This window comes from Hyla sarda, unplaced genomic scaffold (genome assembly GCF_029499605.1).
Source record: "Hyla sarda isolate aHylSar1 unplaced genomic scaffold, aHylSar1.hap1 scaffold_502, whole genome shotgun sequence".
Taxonomy (NCBI): domain Eukaryota; kingdom Metazoa; phylum Chordata; class Amphibia; order Anura; family Hylidae; genus Hyla; species Hyla sarda.
Window position 1 is genome coordinate 34121 of NW_026610513.1, and position 22882 is coordinate 57002.

Sequence of the window (22882 nt, forward strand, 5' to 3'; positions counted from 1 at the left end):
ATATATATATATATATATATATATATATATATATATATATATATACGCGCACACACACACATATATATAAACGTATTCTCCGTTGAGATATTGCAGCCGCTGCTGTGTCCAGGCCCAGGAGCCTTAGCACTGTGCTGTGATGTCACTCAATACCACTGACATCACTAGGTGTAAACAACATCTCTCCTTTGCTGTGTATGTGACTATGGAGCTGTTTGGTGATGTCGTCTATTATGGCCTTCATAGAAGCAACAGGAGATTGTTGCATCCATCTAGAACCCTCAGAACTACAGTGCTATGATGTCACTCACTTCCACAGGCCTTGCAGAGTGTAAACAACAACAACCCAGCTTTGTTGTGTATGTAACCATAGGGATTTGTGATGTCACCTAGAACCTTCACAGCAGCGACAGCTTTATGAGGAGCATCAGCACTGCTCTGCCTGAGCAGAACCATCACCGCCATAGGTTGTCAAATAACCCGGATTTAACCCACACAGGTAAGTCCAATGGGGTGCAGGCATGTCCTCTATGCTTACAGCTTCCCGTGGGTGTTGGTTTGATACCGTTTGGGGACAGCCAAGGAGGCATCTGCAGGCAACAAAGGTAGGTGTGTGCTTGTGTGTGTGTTTCCTATGCAGATCCTAAGCCCAGTGTCACATGCAAGTAGGAGGAGTAAGAAGGGTTCCTGGCAAATCCGGGTTATGGATTGCATTTAAAAAGGCCCCGTGGGAGTGCAATGGGCCCCTGTCTTGCTGCTTAGCAATAATGGTATGGGTTTAGGTTCTGCTGTGTGTACTGGTGGTTGACTGCCCCCCAGCCCAGAGTGTGCATGGAAAATTGTCTGGCAGCCTCCCTGACAGCAAGCAGTGATAGTGCCCATGAAGGGGACCTTGTTGGGCCCGCCCCTTTCACGGTTATCGCTTCTCGGCCTTTTGGCTAAGATCAAGTGTAGTATCTGTTCTTATCAGTTTAATATCTGATACGTCCCCTATCTGGGGACCATATATTAAATGGATTTTTGAGAACGGGGGCCGATTTCGAAGCTTGCTTCCGTCGCCCTATGCATTGACCCGATATGGCAGTATCTTCGGGTACAGTGCACCACCCCCTTACAGGGTTAAAAAGAAAGATTCCTACTTTCATTGCTACCTGCTTGCTGGCTAGCCAGCTAGCCAGCCCTGTGGGCCTTGCTGCTGCTGCTGCTGCAGCCAAAAAACAAAAGGTGGTGCTGCTGCTGCTTCTGCTGCTTCTGCTTCTGCTTGTGTCTGGCCGCTGTTGGAGCGTCCAGGCACAGGACTTCTGCTGCTGCTGACTAAATGGCCTCCTTAATTGGATCATTTGAGTAGCCAGCACACCTGTGCAGGTAGGGCATGACATGATAGGCAGCTGCCTTGATAGCGGGTGGGTGCTGAATGTTCCTAATTGACAAAATAAGATTAATGCTTATGAAGAAATATAAAATCTCATCCCTTCCCCAATATCGCGCCACACCCCTACCCCTTAATTCCCTGGTTGAACTTGATGGACATATGTCTTTTTTCGACCGTACTAACTATGTAACTATGTAACATAACATGGGGGGGGTCTCCTGGCTGTTCACACAGGTGTGTCATTGCTGTACATTGACCATGCATTGCTTCTGTGGTATTGCAAAGGCAAAGACAAATGCTTCCAGCCATCCATTGCACTAATGGATTGGTCATCAGCTGGCTGTCTATGTCCCGCATCAATATAGACCAAAGTACAGAGGGTTAGGCTATGCTATTGTGCACCTACCTGATGCATCAGAAGGTGCGAGGCCCTTGCTAAATTCTGTGCACAGACTTTGAGATCTATACTTTAGACTGTATCTAAACCTGCTCCAACATGGACTGACATTCTGGCCTACTTTCAGCCGATGCGACTTGTCTGTCGCTGAACAGTCGCTTTTTATGTATTCAGCACCTATGTATAATGTTGTAAAAATGCTCTAGAAGCTAAAGTCGCAGAAATGTCACACATATTTGGCCTGCAACTTTCTGTGCGACAAATTCAGACAGGAAAAATCAGTATAAATCCTTAGAAAATTATCCCCCAGTGTCTCCATCTGCTGGCGGTATTGAATAAGCATTGCTGCACTGATGGGGTATGCATTAGACGAAAAAAAAGAAGAAAAAGAAGAATAATACGCCCAGAAAAGAGGCGAAAAGGAGAAAAACGTAAAAAAACGTGAAAAAAAAGTAAGAGGAAGAGAAGGGAAAAAAAGGTGGAAATGGGTTTAAAAGTGATTTCGGCGGAGAATATATATATATATATATATATATATATATATATATATATATATATATACGCGCACACACACACATATATATAAACGTATTCTCCGTTGAGATATTGCAGCCGCTGCTGTGTCCAGGCCCAGGAGCCTTAGCACTGTGCTGTGATGTCACTCAATTCCACTGACATCACTAGGTGTAAACAACATCTCTCCTTTGCTGTGTATGTGACTATGGAGCTGTTTGGTGATGTCGTCTATTATGGCCTTCATAGAAGCAACAGGAGATTGTTGCATCCATCTAGAACCCTCAGAACTACAGTGCTATGATGTCACTCACTTCCACAGGCCTTGCAGAGTGTAAACAACAACAACCCAGCTTTGTTGTGTATGTAACCATAGGGATTTGTGATGTCACCTAGAACCTTCACAGCAGCGACAGCTTTATGAGGAGCATCAGCACTGCTCTGCCTGAGCAGAACCATCACCGCCATAGGTTGTCAAATAACCCGGATTTAACCCACACAGGTAAGTCCAATGGGGTGCAGGCATGTCCTCTATGCTTACAGCTTCCCGTGGGTGTTGGTTTGATACCGTTTGGGGACAGCCAAGGAGGCATCTGCAGGCAACAAAGGTAGGTGTGTGCTTGTGTGTGTGTTTCCTATGCAGATCCTAAGCCCAGTGTCACATGCAAGTAGGAGGAGTAAGAAGGGTTCCTGGCAAATCCGGGTTATGGATTGCATTTAAAAAGGCCCCGTGGGAGTGCAATGGGCCCCTGTCTTGCTGCTTAGCAATAATGGTATGGGTTTAGGTTCTGCTGTGTGTACTGGTGGTTGACTGCCCCCCAGCCCAGAGTGTGCATGGAAAATTGTCTGGCAGCCTCCCTGACAGCAAGCAGTGATAGTGCCCATGAAGGGGACCTTGTTGGGCCCGCCCCTTTCACGGTTATCGCTTCTCGGCCTTTTGGCTAAGATCAAGTGTAGTATCTGTTCTTATCAGTTTAATATCTGATACGTCCCCTATCTGGGGACCATATATTAAATGGATTTTTGAGAACGGGGGCCGATTTCGAAGCTTGCTTCCGTCGCCCTATGCATTGACCCGATATGGCAGTATCTTCGGGTACAGTGCACCACCCCCTTACAGGGTTAAAAAGAAAGATTCCTACTTTCATTGCTACCTGCTTGCTGGCTAGCCAGCTAGCCAGCCCTGTGGGCCTTGCTGCTGCTGCTGCAGCCAAAAAACAAAAGGTGGTGCTGCTGCTGCTTCTGCTGCTTCTGCTTCTGCTTGTGTCTGGCCGCTGTTGGAGCGTCCAGGCACAGGACTTCTGCTGCTGCTGACTAAATGGCCTCCTTAATTGGATCATTTGAGTAGCCAGCACACCTGTGCAGGTAGGGCATGACATGATAGGCAGCTGCCTTGATAGCGGGTGGGTGCTGAATGTTCCTAATTGACAAAATAAGATTAATGCTTATGAAGAAATATAAAATCTCATCCCTTCCCCAATATCGCGCCACACCCCTACCCCTTAATTCCCTGGTTGAACTTGATGGACATATGTCTTTTTTCGACCGTACTAACTATGTAACTATGTAACATAACATGGGGGGGGTCTCCTGGCTGTTCACACAGGTGTGTCATTGCTGTACATTGACCATGCATTGCTTCTGTGGTATTGCAAAGGCAAAGACAAATGCTTCCAGCCATCCATTGCACTAATGGATTGGTCATCAGCTGGCTGTCTATGTCCCGCATCAATATAGACCAAAGTACAGAGGGTTAGGCTATGCTATTGTGCACCTACCTGATGCATCAGAAGGTGCGAGGCCCTTGCTAAATTCTGTGCACAGACTTTGAGATCTATACTTTAGACTGTATCTAAACCTGCTCCAACATGGACTGACATTCTGGCCTACTTTCAGCCGATGCGACTTGTCTGTCGCTGAACAGTCGCTTTTTATGTATTCAGCACCTATGTATAATGTTGTAAAAATGCTCTAGAAGCTAAAGTCGCAGAAATGTCACACATATTTGGCCTGCAACTTTCTGTGCGACAAATTCAGACAGGAAAAATCAGTATAAATCCTTAGAAAATTATCCCCCAGTGTCTCCATCTGCTGGCGGTATTGAATAAGCATTGCTGCACTGATGGGGTATGCATTAGACGGAAAAAAAGAAGAAAAAGAAGAATAATACGCCCAGAAAAGAGGCGAAAAGGAGAAAAACGTAAAAAAACGTGAAAAAAAAGTAAGAGGAAGAGAAGGGAAAAAAAGGTGGAAATGGGTTTAAAAGTGATTTCGGCGGAGAAATATATATATATATATATATATATATATATATATATATATATATACGCGCACACACACACATATATATAAACGTATTCTCCGTTGAGATATTGCAGCCGCTGCTGTGTCCAGGCCCAGGAGCCTTAGCACTGTGCTGTGATGTCACTCAATACCACTGACATCACTAGGTGTAAACAACATCTCTCCTTTGCTGTGTATGTGACTATGGAGCTGTTTGGTGATGTCGTCTATTATGGCCTTCATAGAAGCAACAGGAGATTGTTGCATCCATCTAGAACCCTCAGAACTACAGTGCTATGATGTCACTCACTTCCACAGGCCTTGCAGAGTGTAAACAACAACAACCCAGCTTTGTTGTGTATGTAACCATAGGGATTTGTGATGTCACCTAGAACCTTCACAGCAGCGACAGCTTTATGAGGAGCATCAGCACTGCTCTGCCTGAGCAGAACCATCACCGCCATAGGTTGTCAAATAACCCGGATTTAACCCACACAGGTAAGTCCAATGGGGTGCAGGCATGTCCTCTATGCTTACAGCTTCCCGTGGGTGTTGGTTTGATACCGTTTGGGGACAGCCAAGGAGGCATCTGCAGGCAACAAAGGTAGGTGTGTGCTTGTGTGTGTGTTTCCTATGCAGATCCTAAGCCCAGTGTCACATGCAAGTAGGAGGAGTAAGAAGGGTTCCTGGCAAATCCGGGTTATGGATTGCATTTAAAAAGGCCCCGTGGGAGTGCAATGGGCCCCTGTCTTGCTGCTTAGCAATAATGGTATGGGTTTAGGTTCTGCTGTGTGTACTGGTGGTTGACTGCCCCCCAGCCCAGAGTGTGCATGGAAAATTGTCTGGCAGCCTCCCTGACAGCAAGCAGTGATAGTGCCCATGAAGGGGACCTTGTTGGGCCCGCCCCTTTCACGGTTATCGCTTCTCGGCCTTTTGGCTAAGATCAAGTGTAGTATCTGTTCTTATCAGTTTAATATCTGATACGTCCCCTATCTGGGGACCATATATTAAATGGATTTTTGAGAACGGGGGCCGATTTCGAAGCTTGCTTCCGTCGCCCTATGCATTGACCCGATATGGCAGTATCTTCGGGTACAGTGCACCACCCCCTTACAGGGTTAAAAAGAAAGATTCCTACTTTCATTGCTACCTGCTTGCTGGCTAGCCAGCTAGCCAGCCCTGTGGGCCTTGCTGCTGCTGCTGCTGCAGCCAAAAAACAAAAGGTGGTGCTGCTGCTGCTTCTGCTGCTTCTGCTTCTGCTTGTGTCTGGCCGCTGTTGGAGCGTCCAGGCACAGGACTTCTGCTGCTGCTGACTAAATGGCCTCCTTAATTGGATCATTTGAGTAGCCAGCACACCTGTGCAGGTAGGGCATGACATGATAGGCAGCTGCCTTGATAGCGGGTGGGTGCTGAATGTTCCTAATTGACAAAATAAGATTAATGCTTATGAAGAAATATAAAATCTCATCCCTTCCCCAATATCGCGCCACACCCCTACCCCTTAATTCCCTGGTTGAACTTGATGGACATATGTCTTTTTTCGACCGTACTAACTATGTAACTATGTAACATAACATGGGGGGGGTCTCCTGGCTGTTCACACAGGTGTGTCATTGCTGTACATTGACCATGCATTGCTTCTGTGGTATTGCAAAGGCAAAGACAAATGCTTCCAGCCATCCATTGCACTAATGGATTGGTCATCAGCTGGCTGTCTATGTCCCGCATCAATATAGACCAAAGTACAGAGGGTTAGGCTATGCTATTGTGCACCTACCTGATGCATCAGAAGGTGCGAGGCCCTTGCTAAATTCTGTGCACAGACTTTGAGATCTATACTTTAGACTGTATCTAAACCTGCTCCAACATGGACTGACATTCTGGCCTACTTTCAGCCGATGCGACTTGTCTGTCGCTGAACAGTCGCTTTTTATGTATTCAGCACCTATGTATAATGTTGTAAAAATGCTCTAGAAGCTAAAGTCGCAGAAATGTCACACATATTTGGCCTGCAACTTTCTGTGCGACAAATTCAGACAGGAAAAATCAGTATAAATCCTTAGAAAATTATCCCCCAGTGTCTCCATCTGCTGGCGGTATTGAATAAGCATTGCTGCACTGATGGGGTATGCATTAGACGAAAAAAAAGAAGAAAAAGAAGAATAATACGCCCAGAAAAGAGGCGAAAAGGAGAAAAACGTAAAAAAACGTGAAAAAAAAGTAAGAGGAAGAGAAGGGAAAAAAAGGTGGAAATGGGTTTAAAAGTGATTTCGGCGGAGAAATATATATATATATATATATATATATATATATATATATATATATATACGCGCACACACACACATATATATAAACGTATTCTCCGTTGAGATATTGCAGCCGCTGCTGTGTCCAGGCCCAGGAGCCTTAGCACTGTGCTGTGATGTCACTCAATTCCACTGACATCACTAGGTGTAAACAACATCTCTCCTTTGCTGTGTATGTGACTATGGAGCTGTTTGGTGATGTCGTCTATTATGGCCTTCATAGAAGCAACAGGAGATTGTTGCATCCATCTAGAACCCTCAGAACTACAGTGCTATGATGTCACTCACTTCCACAGGCCTTGCAGAGTGTAAACAACAACAACCCAGCTTTGTTGTGTATGTAACCATAGGGATTTGTGATGTCACCTAGAACCTTCACAGCAGCGACAGCTTTATGAGGAGCATCAGCACTGCTCTGCCTGAGCAGAACCATCACCGCCATAGGTTGTCAAATAACCCGGATTTAACCCACACAGGTAAGTCCAATGGGGTGCAGGCATGTCCTCTATGCTTACAGCTTCCCGTGGGTGTTGGTTTGATACCGTTTGGGGACAGCCAAGGAGGCATCTGCAGGCAACAAAGGTAGGTGTGTGCTTGTGTGTGTGTTTCCTATGCAGATCCTAAGCCCAGTGTCACATGCAAGTAGGAGGAGTAAGAAGGGTTCCTGGCAAATCCGGGTTATGGATTGCATTTAAAAAGGCCCCGTGGGAGTGCAATGGGCCCCTGTCTTGCTGCTTAGCAATAATGGTATGGGTTTAGGTTCTGCTGTGTGTACTGGTGGTTGACTGCCCCCCAGCCCAGAGTGTGCATGGAAAATTGTCTGGCAGCCTCCCTGACAGCAAGCAGTGATAGTGCCCATGAAGGGGACCTTGTTGGGCCCGCCCCTTTCACGGTTATCGCTTCTCGGCCTTTTGGCTAAGATCAAGTGTAGTATCTGTTCTTATCAGTTTAATATCTGATACGTCCCCTATCTGGGGACCATATATTAAATGGATTTTTGAGAACGGGGGCCGATTTCGAAGCTTGCTTCCGTCGCCCTATGCATTGACCCGATATGGCAGTATCTTCGGGTACAGTGCACCACCCCCTTACAGGGTTAAAAAGAAAGATTCCTACTTTCATTGCTACCTGCTTGCTGGCTAGCCAGCTAGCCAGCCCTGTGGGCCTTGCTGCTGCTGCTGCAGCCAAAAAACAAAAGGTGGTGCTGCTGCTGCTTCTGCTGCTTCTGCTTCTGCTTGTGTCTGGCCGCTGTTGGAGCGTCCAGGCACAGGACTTCTGCTGCTGCTGACTAAATGGCCTCCTTAATTGGATCATTTGAGTAGCCAGCACACCTGTGCAGGTAGGGCATGACATGATAGGCAGCTGCCTTGATAGCGGGTGGGTGCTGAATGTTCCTAATTGACAAAATAAGATTAATGCTTATGAAGAAATATAAAATCTCATCCCTTCCCCAATATCGCGCCACACCCCTACCCCTTAATTCCCTGGTTGAACTTGATGGACATATGTCTTTTTTCGACCGTACTAACTATGTAACTATGTAACATAACATGGGGGGGGTCTCCTGGCTGTTCACACAGGTGTGTCATTGCTGTACATTGACCATGCATTGCTTCTGTGGTATTGCAAAGGCAAAGACAAATGCTTCCAGCCATCCATTGCACTAATGGATTGGTCATCAGCTGGCTGTCTATGTCCCGCATCAATATAGACCAAAGTACAGAGGGTTAGGCTATGCTATTGTGCACCTACCTGATGCATCAGAAGGTGCGAGGCCCTTGCTAAATTCTGTGCACAGACTTTGAGATCTATACTTTAGACTGTATCTAAACCTGCTCCAACATGGACTGACATTCTGGCCTACTTTCAGCCGATGCGACTTGTCTGTCGCTGAACAGTCGCTTTTTATGTATTCAGCACCTATGTATAATGTTGTAAAAATGCTCTAGAAGCTAAAGTCGCAGAAATGTCACACATATTTGGCCTGCAACTTTCTGTGCGACAAATTCAGACAGGAAAAATCAGTATAAATCCTTAGAAAATTATCCCCCAGTGTCTCCATCTGCTGGCGGTATTGAATAAGCATTGCTGCACTGATGGGGTATGCATTAGACGGAAAAAAAGAAGAAAAAGAAGAATAATACGCCCAGAAAAGAGGCGAAAAGGAGAAAAACGTAAAAAAACGTGAAAAAAAAGTAAGAGGAAGAGAAGGGAAAAAAAGGTGGAAATGGGTTTAAAAGTGATTTCGGCGGAGAAATATATATATATATATATATATATATATATATATATATATATACGCGCACACACACACATATATATAAACGTATTCTCCGTTGAGATATTGCAGCCGCTGCTGTGTCCAGGCCCAGGAGCCTTAGCACTGTGCTGTGATGTCACTCAATACCACTGACATCACTAGGTGTAAACAACATCTCTCCTTTGCTGTGTATGTGACTATGGAGCTGTTTGGTGATGTCGTCTATTATGGCCTTCATAGAAGCAACAGGAGATTGTTGCATCCATCTAGAACCCTCAGAACTACAGTGCTATGATGTCACTCACTTCCACAGGCCTTGCAGAGTGTAAACAACAACAACCCAGCTTTGTTGTGTATGTAACCATAGGGATTTGTGATGTCACCTAGAACCTTCACAGCAGCGACAGCTTTATGAGGAGCATCAGCACTGCTCTGCCTGAGCAGAACCATCACCGCCATAGGTTGTCAAATAACCCGGATTTAACCCACACAGGTAAGTCCAATGGGGTGCAGGCATGTCCTCTATGCTTACAGCTTCCCGTGGGTGTTGGTTTGATACCGTTTGGGGACAGCCAAGGAGGCATCTGCAGGCAACAAAGGTAGGTGTGTGCTTGTGTGTGTGTTTCCTATGCAGATCCTAAGCCCAGTGTCACATGCAAGTAGGAGGAGTAAGAAGGGTTCCTGGCAAATCCGGGTTATGGATTGCATTTAAAAAGGCCCCGTGGGAGTGCAATGGGCCCCTGTCTTGCTGCTTAGCAATAATGGTATGGGTTTAGGTTCTGCTGTGTGTACTGGTGGTTGACTGCCCCCCAGCCCAGAGTGTGCATGGAAAATTGTCTGGCAGCCTCCCTGACAGCAAGCAGTGATAGTGCCCATGAAGGGGACCTTGTTGGGCCCGCCCCTTTCACGGTTATCGCTTCTCGGCCTTTTGGCTAAGATCAAGTGTAGTATCTGTTCTTATCAGTTTAATATCTGATACGTCCCCTATCTGGGGACCATATATTAAATGGATTTTTGAGAACGGGGGCCGATTTCGAAGCTTGCTTCCGTCGCCCTATGCATTGACCCGATATGGCAGTATCTTCGGGTACAGTGCACCACCCCCTTACAGGGTTAAAAAGAAAGATTCCTACTTTCATTGCTACCTGCTTGCTGGCTAGCCAGCTAGCCAGCCCTGTGGGCCTTGCTGCTGCTGCTGCAGCCAAAAAACAAAAGGTGGTGCTGCTGCTGCTTCTGCTGCTTCTGCTTCTGCTTGTGTCTGGCCGCTGTTGGAGCGTCCAGGCACAGGACTTCTGCTGCTGCTGACTAAATGGCCTCCTTAATTGGATCATTTGAGTAGCCAGCACACCTGTGCAGGTAGGGCATGACATGATAGGCAGCTGCCTTGATAGCGGGTGGGTGCTGAATGTTCCTAATTGACAAAATAAGATTAATGCTTATGAAGAAATATAAAATCTCATCCCTTCCCCAATATCGCGCCACACCCCTACCCCTTAATTCCCTGGTTGAACTTGATGGACATATGTCTTTTTTCGACCGTACTAACTATGTAACTATGTAACATAACATGGGGGGGGTCTCCTGGCTGTTCACACAGGTGTGTCATTGCTGTACATTGACCATGCATTGCTTCTGTGGTATTGCAAAGGCAAAGACAAATGCTTCCAGCCATCCATTGCACTAATGGATTGGTCATCAGCTGGCTGTCTATGTCCCGCATCAATATAGACCAAAGTACAGAGGGTTAGGCTATGCTATTGTGCACCTACCTGATGCATCAGAAGGTGCGAGGCCCTTGCTAAATTCTGTGCACAGACTTTGAGATCTATACTTTAGACTGTATCTAAACCTGCTCCAACATGGACTGACATTCTGGCCTACTTTCAGCCGATGCGACTTGTCTGTCGCTGAACAGTCGCTTTTTATGTATTCAGCACCTATGTATAATGTTGTAAAAATGCTCTAGAAGCTAAAGTCGCAGAAATGTCACACATATTTGGCCTGCAACTTTCTGTGCGACAAATTCAGACAGGAAAAATCAGTATAAATCCTTAGAAAATTATCCCCCAGTGTCTCCATCTGCTGGCGGTATTGAATAAGCATTGCTGCACTGATGGGGTATGCATTAGACGAAAAAAAAGAAGAAAAAGAAGAATAATACGCCCAGAAAAGAGGCGAAAAGGAGAAAAACGTAAAAAAACGTGAAAAAAAAGTAAGAGGAAGAGAAGGGAAAAAAAGGTGGAAATGGGTTTAAAAGTGATTTCGGCGGAGAAATATATATATATATATATATATATATATATATATATATATATATATACGCGCACACACACACATATATATAAACGTATTCTCCGTTGAGATATTGCAGCCGCTGCTGTGTCCAGGCCCAGGAGCCTTAGCACTGTGCTGTGATGTCACTCAATACCACTGACATCACTAGGTGTAAACAACATCTCTCCTTTGCTGTGTATGTGACTATGGAGCTGTTTGGTGATGTCGTCTATTATGGCCTTCATAGAAGCAACAGGAGATTGTTGCATCCATCTAGAACCCTCAGAACTACAGTGCTATGATGTCACTCACTTCCACAGGCCTTGCAGAGTGTAAACAACAACAACCCAGCTTTGTTGTGTATGTAACCATAGGGATTTGTGATGTCACCTAGAACCTTCACAGCAGCGACAGCTTTATGAGGAGCATCAGCACTGCTCTGCCTGAGCAGAACCATCACCGCCATAGGTTGTCAAATAACCCGGATTTAACCCACACAGGTAAGTCCAATGGGGTGCAGGCATGTCCTCTATGCTTACAGCTTCCCGTGGGTGTTGGTTTGATACCGTTTGGGGACAGCCAAGGAGGCATCTGCAGGCAACAAAGGTAGGTGTGTGCTTGTGTGTGTGTTTCCTATGCAGATCCTAAGCCCAGTGTCACATGCAAGTAGGAGGAGTAAGAAGGGTTCCTGGCAAATCCGGGTTATGGATTGCATTTAAAAAGGCCCCGTGGGAGTGCAATGGGCCCCTGTCTTGCTGCTTAGCAATAATGGTATGGGTTTAGGTTCTGCTGTGTGTACTGGTGGTTGACTGCCCCCCAGCCCAGAGTGTGCATGGAAAATTGTCTGGCAGCCTCCCTGACAGCAAGCAGTGATAGTGCCCATGAAGGGGACCTTGTTGGGCCCGCCCCTTTCACGGTTATCGCTTCTCGGCCTTTTGGCTAAGATCAAGTGTAGTATCTGTTCTTATCAGTTTAATATCTGATACGTCCCCTATCTGGGGACCATATATTAAATGGATTTTTGAGAACGGGGGCCGATTTCGAAGCTTGCTTCCGTCGCCCTATGCATTGACCCGATATGGCAGTATCTTCGGGTACAGTGCACCACCCCCTTACAGGGTTAAAAAGAAAGATTCCTACTTTCATTGCTACCTGCTTGCTGGCTAGCCAGCTAGCCAGCCCTGTGGGCCTTGCTGCTGCTGCTGCTGCAGCCAAAAAACAAAAGGTGGTGCTGCTGCTGCTTCTGCTGCTTCTGCTTCTGCTTGTGTCTGGCCGCTGTTGGAGCGTCCAGGCACAGGACTTCTGCTGCTGCTGACTAAATGGCCTCCTTAATTGGATCATTTGAGTAGCCAGCACACCTGTGCAGGTAGGGCATGACATGATAGGCAGCTGCCTTGATAGCGGGTGGGTGCTGAATGTTCCTAATTGACAAAATAAGATTAATGCTTATGAAGAAATATAAAATCTCATCCCTTCCCCAATATCGCGCCACACCCCTACCCCTTAATTCCCTGGTTGAACTTGATGGACATATGTCTTTTTTCGACCGTACTAACTATGTAACTATGTAACATAACATGGGGGGGGTCTCCTGGCTGTTCACACAGGTGTGTCATTGCTGTACATTGACCATGCATTGCTTCTGTGGTATTGCAAAGGCAAAGACAAATGCTTCCAGCCATCCATTGCACTAATGGATTGGTCATCAGCTGGCTGTCTATGTCCCGCATCAATATAGACCAAAGTACAGAGGGTTAGGCTATGCTATTGTGCACCTACCTGATGCATCAGAAGGTGCGAGGCCCTTGCTAAATTCTGTGCACAGACTTTGAGATCTATACTTTAGACTGTATCTAAACCTGCTCCAACATGGACTGACATTCTGGCCTACTTTCAGCCGATGCGACTTGTCTGTCGCTGAACAGTCGCTTTTTATGTATTCAGCACCTATGTATAATGTTGTAAAAATGCTCTAGAAGCTAAAGTCGCAGAAATGTCACACATATTTGGCCTGCAACTTTCTGTGCGACAAATTCAGACAGGAAAAATCAGTATAAATCCTTAGAAAATTATCCCCCAGTGTCTCCATCTGCTGGCGGTATTGAATAAGCATTGCTGCACTGATGGGGTATGCATTAGACGAAAAAAAAGAAGAAAAAGAAGAATAATACGCCCAGAAAAGAGGCGAAAAGGAGAAAAACGTAAAAAAACGTGAAAAAAAAGTAAGAGGAAGAGAAGGGAAAAAAAGGTGGAAATGGGTTTAAAAGTGATTTCGGCGGAGAAATATATATATATATATATATATATATATATATATATATATATATATATATACGCGCACACACACACATATATATAAACGTATTCTCCGTTGAGATATTGCAGCCGCTGCTGTGTCCAGGCCCAGGAGCCTTAGCACTGTGCTGTGATGTCACTCAATTCCACTGACATCACTAGGTGTAAACAACATCTCTCCTTTGCTGTGTATGTGACTATGGAGCTGTTTGGTGATGTCGTCTATTATGGCCTTCATAGAAGCAACAGGAGATTGTTGCATCCATCTAGAACCCTCAGAACTACAGTGCTATGATGTCACTCACTTCCACAGGCCTTGCAGAGTGTAAACAACAACAACCCAGCTTTGTTGTGTATGTAACCATAGGGATTTGTGATGTCACCTAGAACCTTCACAGCAGCGACAGCTTTATGAGGAGCATCAGCACTGCTCTGCCTGAGCAGAACCATCACCGCCATAGGTTGTCAAATAACCCGGATTTAACCCACACAGGTAAGTCCAATGGGGTGCAGGCATGTCCTCTATGCTTACAGCTTCCCGTGGGTGTTGGTTTGATACCGTTTGGGGACAGCCAAGGAGGCATCTGCAGGCAACAAAGGTAGGTGTGTGCTTGTGTGTGTGTTTCCTATGCAGATCCTAAGCCCAGTGTCACATGCAAGTAGGAGGAGTAAGAAGGGTTCCTGGCAAATCCGGGTTATGGATTGCATTTAAAAAGGCCCCGTGGGAGTGCAATGGGCCCCTGTCTTGCTGCTTAGCAATAATGGTATGGGTTTAGGTTCTGCTGTGTGTACTGGTGGTTGACTGCCCCCCAGCCCAGAGTGTGCATGGAAAATTGTCTGGCAGCCTCCCTGACAGCAAGCAGTGATAGTGCCCATGAAGGGGACCTTGTTGGGCCCGCCCCTTTCACGGTTATCGCTTCTCGGCCTTTTGGCTAAGATCAAGTGTAGTATCTGTTCTTATCAGTTTAATATCTGATACGTCCCCTATCTGGGGACCATATATTAAATGGATTTTTGAGAACGGGGGCCGATTTTGAAGCTTGCTTCCGTCGCCCTATGCATTGACCCGATATGGCAGTATCTTCGGGTACAGTGCACCACCCCCTTACAGGGTTAAAAAGAAAGATTCCTACTTTCATTGCTACCTGCTTGCTGGCTAGCCAGCTAGCCAGCCCTGTGGGCCTTGCTGCTGCTGCTGCAGCCAAAAAACAAAAGGTGGTGCTGCTGCTGCTTCTGCTGCTTCTGCTTCTGCTTGTGTCTGGCCGCTGTTGGAGCGTCCAGGCACAGGACTTCTGCTGCTGCTGACTAAATGGCCTCCTTAATTGGATCATTTGAGTAGCCAGCACACCTGTGCAGGTAGGGCATGACATGATAGGCAGCTGCCTTGATAGCGGGTGGGTGCTGAATGTTCCTAATTGACAAAATAAGATTAATGCTTATGAAGAAATATAAAATCTCATCCCTTCCCCAATATCGCGCCACACCCCTACCCCTTAATTCCCTGGTTGAACTTGATGGACATATGTCTTTTTTCGACCGTACTAACTATGTAACTATGTAACATAACATGGGGGGGGTCTCCTGGCTGTTCACACAGGTGTGTCATTGCTGTACATTGACCATGCATTGCTTCTGTGGTATTGCAAAGGCAAAGACAAATGCTTCCAGCCATCCATTGCACTAATGGATTGGTCATCAGCTGGCTGTCTATGTCCCGCATCAATATAGACCAAAGTACAGAGGGTTAGGCTATGCTATTGTGCACCTACCTGATGCATCAGAAGGTGCGAGGCCCTTGCTAAATTCTGTGCACAGACTTTGAGATCTATACTTTAGACTGTATCTAAACCTGCTCCAACATGGACTGACATTCTGGCCTACTTTCAGCCGATGCGACTTGTCTGTCGCTGAACAGTCGCTTTTTATGTATTCAGCACCTATGTATAATGTTGTAAAAATGCTCTAGAAGCTAAAGTCGCAGAAATGTCACACATATTTGGCCTGCAACTTTCTGTGCGACAAATTCAGACAGGAAAAATCAGTATAAATCCTTAGAAAATTATCCCCCAGTGTCTCCATCTGCTGGCGGTATTGAATAAGCATTGCTGCACTGATGGGGTATGCATTAGACGAAAAAAAAGAAGAAAAAGAAGAATAATACGCCCAGAAAAGAGGCGAAAAGGAGAAAAACGTAAAAAAACGTGAAAAAAAAGTAAGAGGAAGAGAAGGGAAAAAAAGGTGGAAATGGGTTTAAAAGTGATTTCGGCGGAGAAATATATATATATATATATATATATATATATATATATATATATATATACGCGCACACACACACATATATATAAACGTATTCTCCGTTGAGATATTGCAGCCGCTGCTGTGTCCAGGCCCAGGAGCCTTAGCACTGTGCTGTGATGTCACTCAATACCACTGACATCACTAGGTGTAAACAACATCTCTCCTTTGCTGTGTATGTGACTATGGAGCTGTTTGGTGATGTCGTCTATTATGGCCTTCATAGAAGCAACAGGAGATTGTTGCATCCATCTAGAACCCTCAGAACTACAGTGCTATGATGTCACTCACTTCCACAGGCCTTGCAGAGTGTAAACAACAACAACCCAGCTTTGTTGTGTATGTAACCATAGGGATTTGTGATGTCACCTAGAACCTTCACAGCAGCGACAGCTTTATGAGGAGCATCAGCACTGCTCTGCCTGAGCAGAACCATCACCGCCATAGGTTGTCAAATAACCCGGATTTAACCCACACAGGTAAGTCCAATGGGGTGCAGGCATGTCCTCTATGCTTACAGCTTCCCGTGGGTGTTGGTTTGATACCGTTTGGGGACAGCCAAGGAGGCATCTGCAGGCAACAAAGGTAGGTGTGTGCTTGTGTGTGTGTTTCCTATGCAGATCCTAAGCCCAGTGTCACATGCAAGTAGGAGGAGTAAGAAGGGTTCCTGGCAAATCCGGGTTATGGATTGCATTTAAAAAGGCCCCGTGGGAGTGCAATGGGCCCCTGTCTTGCTGCTTAGCAATAATGGTATGGGTTTAGGTTCTGCTGTGTGTACTGGTGGTTGACTGCCCCCCAGCCCAGAGTGTGCATGGAAAATTGTCTGGCAGCCTCCCTGACAGCAAGCAGTGATAGTGCCCATGAAGGGGACCTTGTTGGGCCCGCCCCTTTCACGGTTATCGCTTCTCGGCCTTTTGGCTAAGATCAAGTGTAGTATCTGTTCTTATCAGTTTAATATCTGATACGTCCCCTATCTGGGGACCATATATTAAATGGATTTTTGAGAACGGGGGCCGATTTCGAAGCTTGCTTCCGTCGCCCTATGCATTGACCCGATATGGCAGTATCTTCGGGTACAGTGCACCACCCCCTTACAGGGTTAAAAAGAAAGATTCCTACTTTCATTGCTACCTGCTTGCTGGCTAGCCAGCTAGCCAGCCCTGTGGGCCTTGCTGCTGCTGCTGCAGCCAAAAAACAAAAGGTGGTGCTGCTGCTGCTTCTGCTGCTTCTGCTTCTGCTTGTGTCTGGCCGCTGTTGGAGCGTCCAGGCACAGGACTTCTGCTGCTGCTGACTAAATGGCCTCCTTAATTGGATCATTTGAGTAGCCAGCACACCTGTGCAGGTAGGGCATGACATGATAGGCAGCTGCCTTGATAGCGGGTGGGTGCTGAATGTTCCTAATTGACAAAATAAGATTAATGCTTATGAAGAAATATAAAATCTCATCCCTTCCCCAATATCGCGCCACACCCCTACCCCTTAATTCCCTGGTTGAACTTGATGGACATATGTCTTTTTTCGACCGTACTAACTATGTAACTATGTAACATAACATGGGGGGGGTCTCCTGGCTGTTCACACAGGTGTGTCATTGCTGTACATTGACCATGCATTGCTTCTGTGGTATTGCAAAGGCAAAGACAAATGCTTCCAGCCATCCATTGCACTAATGGATTGGTCATCAGCTGGCTGTCTATGTCCCGCATCAATATAGACCAAAGTACAGAGGGTTAGGCTATGCTATTGTGCACCTACCTGATGCATCAGAAGGTGCGAGGCCCTTGCTAAATTCTGTGCACAGACTTTGAGATCTATACTTTAGACTGTATCTAAACCTGCTCCAACATGGACTGACATTCTGGCCTACTTTCAGCCGATGCGACTTGTCTGTCGCTGAACAGTCGCTTTTTATGTATTCAGCACCTATGTATAATGTTGTAAAAATGCTCTAGAAGCTAAAGTCGCAGAAATGTCACACATATTTGGCCTGCAACTTTCTGTGCGACAAATTCAGACAGGAAAAATCAGTATAAATCCTTAGAAAATTATCCCCCAGTGTCTCCATCTGCTGGCGGTATTGAATAAGCATTGCTGCACTGATGGGGTATGCATTAGACGAAAAAAAAGAAGAAAAAGAAGAATAATACGCCCAGAAAAGAGGCGAAAAGGAGAAAAACGTAAAAAAACGTGAAAAAAAAGTAAGAGGAAGAGAAGGGAAAAAAAGGTGGAAATGGGTTTAAAAGTGATTTCGGCGGAGAAATATATATATATATATATATATATATATATATATATATATATATACGCGCACACACACACATATATATAAACGTATTCTCCGTTGAGATATTGCAGCCGCTGCTGTGTCCAGGCCCAGGAGCCTTAGCACTGTGCTGTGATGTCACTCAATACCACTGACATCACTAGGTGTAAACAACATCTCTCCTTTGCTGTGTATGTGACTATGGAGCTGTTTGGTGATGTCGTCTATTATGGCCTTCATAGAAGCAACAGGAGATTGTTGCATCCATCTAGAACCCTCAGAACTACAGTGCTATGATGTCACTCACTTCCACAGGCCTTGCAGAGTGTAAACAACAACAACCCAGCTTTGTTGTGTATGTAACCATAGGGATTTGTGATGTCACCTAGAACCTTCACAGCAGCGACAGCTTTATGAGGAGCATCAGCACTGCTCTGCCTGAGCAGAACCATCACCGCCATAGGTTGTCAAATAACCCGGATTTAACCCACACAGGTAAGTCCAATGGGGTGCAGGCATGTCCTCTATGCTTACAGCTTCCCGTGGGTGTTGGTTTGATACCGTTTGGGGACAGCCAAGGAGGCATCTGCAGGCAACAAAGGTAGGTGTGTGCTTGTGTGTGTGTTTCCTATGCAGATCCTAAGCCCAGTGTCACATGCAAGTAGGAGGAGTAAGAAGGGTTCCTGGCAAATCCGGGTTATGGATTGCATTTAAAAAGGCCCCGTGGGAGTGCAATGGGCCCCTGTCTTGCTGCTTAGCAATAATGGTATGGGTTTAGGTTCTGCTGTGTGTACTGGTGGTTGACTGCCCCCCAGCCCAGAGTGTGCATGGAAAATTGTCTGGCAGCCTCCCTGACAGCAAGCAGTGATAGTGCCCATGAAGGGGACCTTGTTGGGCCCGCCCCTTTCACGGTTATCGCTTCTCGGCCTTTTGGCTAAGATCAAGTGTAGTATCTGTTCTTATCAGTTTAATATCTGATACGTCCCCTATCTGGGGACCATATATTAAATGGATTTTTGAGAACGGGGGCCGATTTCGAAGCTTGCTTCCGTCGCCCTATGCATTGACCCGATATGGCAGTATCTTCGGGTACAGTGCACCACCCCCTTACAGGGTTAAAAAGAAAGATTCCTACTTTCATTGCTACCTGCTTGCTGGCTAGCCAGCTAGCCAGCCCTGTGGGCCTTGCTGCTGCTGCTGCAGCCAAAAAACAAAAGGTGGTGCTGCTGCTGCTTCTGCTGCTTCTGCTTCTGCTTGTGTCTGGCCGCTGTTGGAGCGTCCAGGCACAGGACTTCTGCTGCTGCTGACTAAATGGCCTCCTTAATTGGATCATTTGAGTAGCCAGCACACCTGTGCAGGTAGGGCATGACATGATAGGCAGCTGCCTTGATAGCGGGTGGGTGCTGAATGTTCCTAATTGACAAAATAAGATTAATGCTTATGAAGAAATATAAAATCTCATCCCTTCCCCAATATCGCGCCACACCCCTACCCCTTAATTCCCTGGTTGAACTTGATGGACATATGTCTTTTTTCGACCGTACTAACTATGTAACTATGTAACATAACATGGGGGGGGTCTCCTGGCTGTTCACACAGGTGTGTCATTGCTGTACATTGACCATGCATTGCTTCTGTGGTATTGCAAAGGCAAAGACAAATGCTTCCAGCCATCCATTGCACTAATGGATTGGTCATCAGCTGGCTGTCTATGTCCCGCATCAATATAGACCAAAGTACAGAGGGTTAGGCTATGCTATTGTGCACCTACCTGATGCATCAGAAGGTGCGAGGCCCTTGCTAAATTCTGTGCACAGACTTTGAGATCTATACTTTAGACTGTATCTAAACCTGCTCCAACATGGACTGACATTCTGGCCTACTTTCAGCCGATGCGACTTGTCTGTCGCTGAACAGTCGCTTTTTATGTATTCAGCACCTATGTATAATGTTGTAAAAATGCTCTAGAAGCTAAAGTCGCAGAAATGTCACACATATTTGGCCTGCAACTTTCTGTGCGACAAATTCAGACAGGAAAAATCAGTATAAATCCTTAGAAAATTATCCCCCAGTGTCTCCATCTGCTGGCGGTATTGAATAAGCATTGCTGCACTGATGGGGTATGCATTAGACGAAAAAAAAGAAGAAAAAGAAGAATAATACGCCCAGAAAAGAGGCGAAAAGGAGAAAAACGTAAAAAAACGTGAAAAAAAAGTAAGAGGAAGAGAAGGGAAAAAAAGGTGGAAATGGGTTTAAAAGTGATTTCGGCGGAGAAATATATATATATATATATATATATATATATATATATATATATATATATATACGCGCACACACACACATATATATAAACGTATTCTCCGTTGAGATATTGCAGCCGCTGCTGTGTCCAGGCCCAGGAGCCTTAGCACTGTGCTGTGATGTCACTCAATACCACTGACATCACTAGGTGTAAACAACATCTCTCCTTTGCTGTGTATGTGACTATGGAGCTGTTTGGTGATGTCGTCTATTATGGCCTTCATAGAAGCAACAGGAGATTGTTGCATCCATCTAGAACCCTCAGAACTACAGTGCTATGATGTCACTCACTTCCACAGGCCTTGCAGAGTGTAAACAACAACAACCCAGCTTTGTTGTGTATGTAACCATAGGGATTTGTGATGTCACCTAGAACCTTCACAGCAGCGACAGCTTTATGAGGAGCATCAGCACTGCTCTGCCTGAGCAGAACCATCACCGCCATAGGTTGTCAAATAACCCGGATTTAACCCACACAGGTAAGTCCAATGGGGTGCAGGCATGTCCTCTATGCTTACAGCTTCCCGTGGGTGTTGGTTTGATACCGTTTGGGGACAGCCAAGGAGGCATCTGCAGGCAACAAAGGTAGGTGTGTGCTTGTGTGTGTGTTTCCTATGCAGATCCTAAGCCCAGTGTCACATGCAAGTAGGAGGAGTAAGAAGGGTTCCTGGCAAATCCGGGTTATGGATTGCATTTAAAAAGGCCCCGTGGGAGTGCAATGGGCCCCTGTCTTGCTGCTTAGCAATAATGGTATGGGTTTAGGTTCTGCTGTGTGTACTGGTGGTTGACTGCCCCCCAGCCCAGAGTGTGCATGGAAAATTGTCTGGCAGCCTCCCTGACAGCAAGCAGTGATAGTGCCCATGAAGGGGACCTTGTTGGGCCCGCCCCTTTCACGGTTATCGCTGCTCGGCCTTTTGGCTAAGATCAAGTGTAGTATCTGTTCTTATCAGTTTAATATCTGATACGTCCCCTATCTGGGGACCATATATTAAATGGATTTTTGAGAACGGGGGCCGATTTCGAAGCTTGCTTCCGTCGCCCTATGCATTGACCCGATATGGCAGTATCTTCGGGTACAGTGCACCACCCCCTTACAGGGTTAAAAAGAAAGATTCCTACTTTCATTGCTACCTGCTTGCTGGCTAGCCAGCTAGCCAGCCCTGTGGGCCTTGCTGCTGCTGCTGCAGCCAAAAAACAAAAGGTGGTGCTGCTGCTTCTGCTGCTTCTGCTTCTGCTTGTGTCTGGCCGCTGTTGGAGCGTCCAGGCACAGGACTTCTGCTGCTGCTGACTAAATGGCCTCCTTAATTGGATCATTTGAGTAGCCAGCACACCTGTGCAGGTAGGGCATGACATGATAGGCAGCTGCCTTGATAGCGGGTGGGTGCTGAATGTTCCTAATTGACAAAATAAGATTAATGCTTATGAAGAAATATAAAATCTCATCCCTTCCCCAATATCGCGCCACACCCCTACCCCTTAATTCCCTGGTTGAACTTGATGGACATATGTCTTTTTTCGACCGTACTAACTATGTAACTATGTAACATAACATGGGGGGGGTCTCCTGGCTGTTCACACAGGTGTGTCATTGCTGTACATTGACCATGCATTGCTTCTGTGGTATTGCAAAGGCAAAGACAAATGCTTCCAGCCATCCATTGCACTAATGGATTGGTCATCAGCTGGCTGTCTATGTCCCGCATCAATATAGACCAAAGTACAGAGGGTTAGGCTATGCTATTGTGCACCTACCTGATGCATCAGAAGGTGCGAGGCCCTTGCTAAATTCTGTGCACAGACTTTGAGATCTATACTTTAGACTGTATCTAAACCTGCTCCAACATGGACTGACATTCTGGCCTACTTTCAGCCGATGCGACTTGTCTGTCGCTGAACAGTCGCTTTTTATGTATTCAGCACCTATGTATAATGTTGTAAAAATGCTCTAGAAGCTAAAGTCGCAGAAATGTCACACATATTTGGCCTGCAACTTTCTGTGCGACAAATTCAGACAGGAAAAATCAGTATAAATCCTTAGAAAATTATCCCCCAGTGTCTCCATCTGCTGGCGGTATTGAATAAGCATTGCTGCACTGATGGGGTATGCATTAGACGAAAAAAAAGAAGAAAAAGAAGAATAATACGCCCAGAAAAGAGGCGAAAAGGAGAAAAACGTAAAAAAACGTGAAAAAAAAGTAAGAGGAAGAGAAGGGAAAAAAAGGTGGAAATGGGTTTAAAAGTGATTTCGGCGGAGAAATATATATATATATATATATATATATATATATATATATATATATATACGCGCACACACACACATATA

The 22882-nt window shown here is 45.8% G+C and overlaps 10 non-coding genes across 10 annotated transcripts; all 10 read left to right on the forward strand.

Moving 5' to 3' along the window:
- The first annotated feature begins 918 nt into the window (after window positions 1-918).
- Window positions 919-1109, forward strand: LOC130337647 (U2 spliceosomal RNA). The gene has a single exon (XR_008878496.1). It is a non-coding gene; the product is annotated as a U2 spliceosomal RNA (small nuclear RNA).
- Window positions 1110-3203: 2094 nt separating this feature from the next.
- Window positions 3204-3394, forward strand: LOC130337648 (U2 spliceosomal RNA). Its single transcript, XR_008878497.1, has one exon. It is a non-coding gene; the product is annotated as a U2 spliceosomal RNA (small nuclear RNA).
- Window positions 3395-5482: 2088 nt separating this feature from the next.
- On the forward strand, window positions 5483-5673 carry LOC130337649 (U2 spliceosomal RNA). The gene has a single exon (XR_008878498.1). It is a non-coding gene; the product is annotated as a U2 spliceosomal RNA (small nuclear RNA).
- A 2093-nt stretch (window positions 5674-7766) lies between these two features.
- On the forward strand, window positions 7767-7957 carry LOC130337650 (U2 spliceosomal RNA). The gene has a single exon (XR_008878500.1). It is a non-coding gene; the product is annotated as a U2 spliceosomal RNA (small nuclear RNA).
- A 2086-nt stretch (window positions 7958-10043) lies between these two features.
- LOC130337651 (U2 spliceosomal RNA) lies at window positions 10044-10234 on the forward strand. The gene has a single exon (XR_008878501.1). It is a non-coding gene; the product is annotated as a U2 spliceosomal RNA (small nuclear RNA).
- A 2090-nt stretch (window positions 10235-12324) lies between these two features.
- On the forward strand, window positions 12325-12515 carry LOC130337652 (U2 spliceosomal RNA). The gene has a single exon (XR_008878502.1). It is a non-coding gene; the product is annotated as a U2 spliceosomal RNA (small nuclear RNA).
- Window positions 12516-14612: 2097 nt separating this feature from the next.
- LOC130337654 (U2 spliceosomal RNA) lies at window positions 14613-14803 on the forward strand. Its single transcript, XR_008878504.1, has one exon. It is a non-coding gene; the product is annotated as a U2 spliceosomal RNA (small nuclear RNA).
- Window positions 14804-16893: 2090 nt separating this feature from the next.
- Window positions 16894-17084, forward strand: LOC130337653 (U2 spliceosomal RNA). Its single transcript, XR_008878503.1, has one exon. It is a non-coding gene; the product is annotated as a U2 spliceosomal RNA (small nuclear RNA).
- Window positions 17085-19172: 2088 nt separating this feature from the next.
- LOC130337655 (U2 spliceosomal RNA) lies at window positions 19173-19363 on the forward strand. Its single transcript, XR_008878505.1, has one exon. It is a non-coding gene; the product is annotated as a U2 spliceosomal RNA (small nuclear RNA).
- Window positions 19364-21457: 2094 nt separating this feature from the next.
- On the forward strand, window positions 21458-21648 carry LOC130337620 (U2 spliceosomal RNA). Its single transcript, XR_008878475.1, has one exon. It is a non-coding gene; the product is annotated as a U2 spliceosomal RNA (small nuclear RNA).
- Window positions 21649-22882: the final 1234 nt, after the last annotated feature.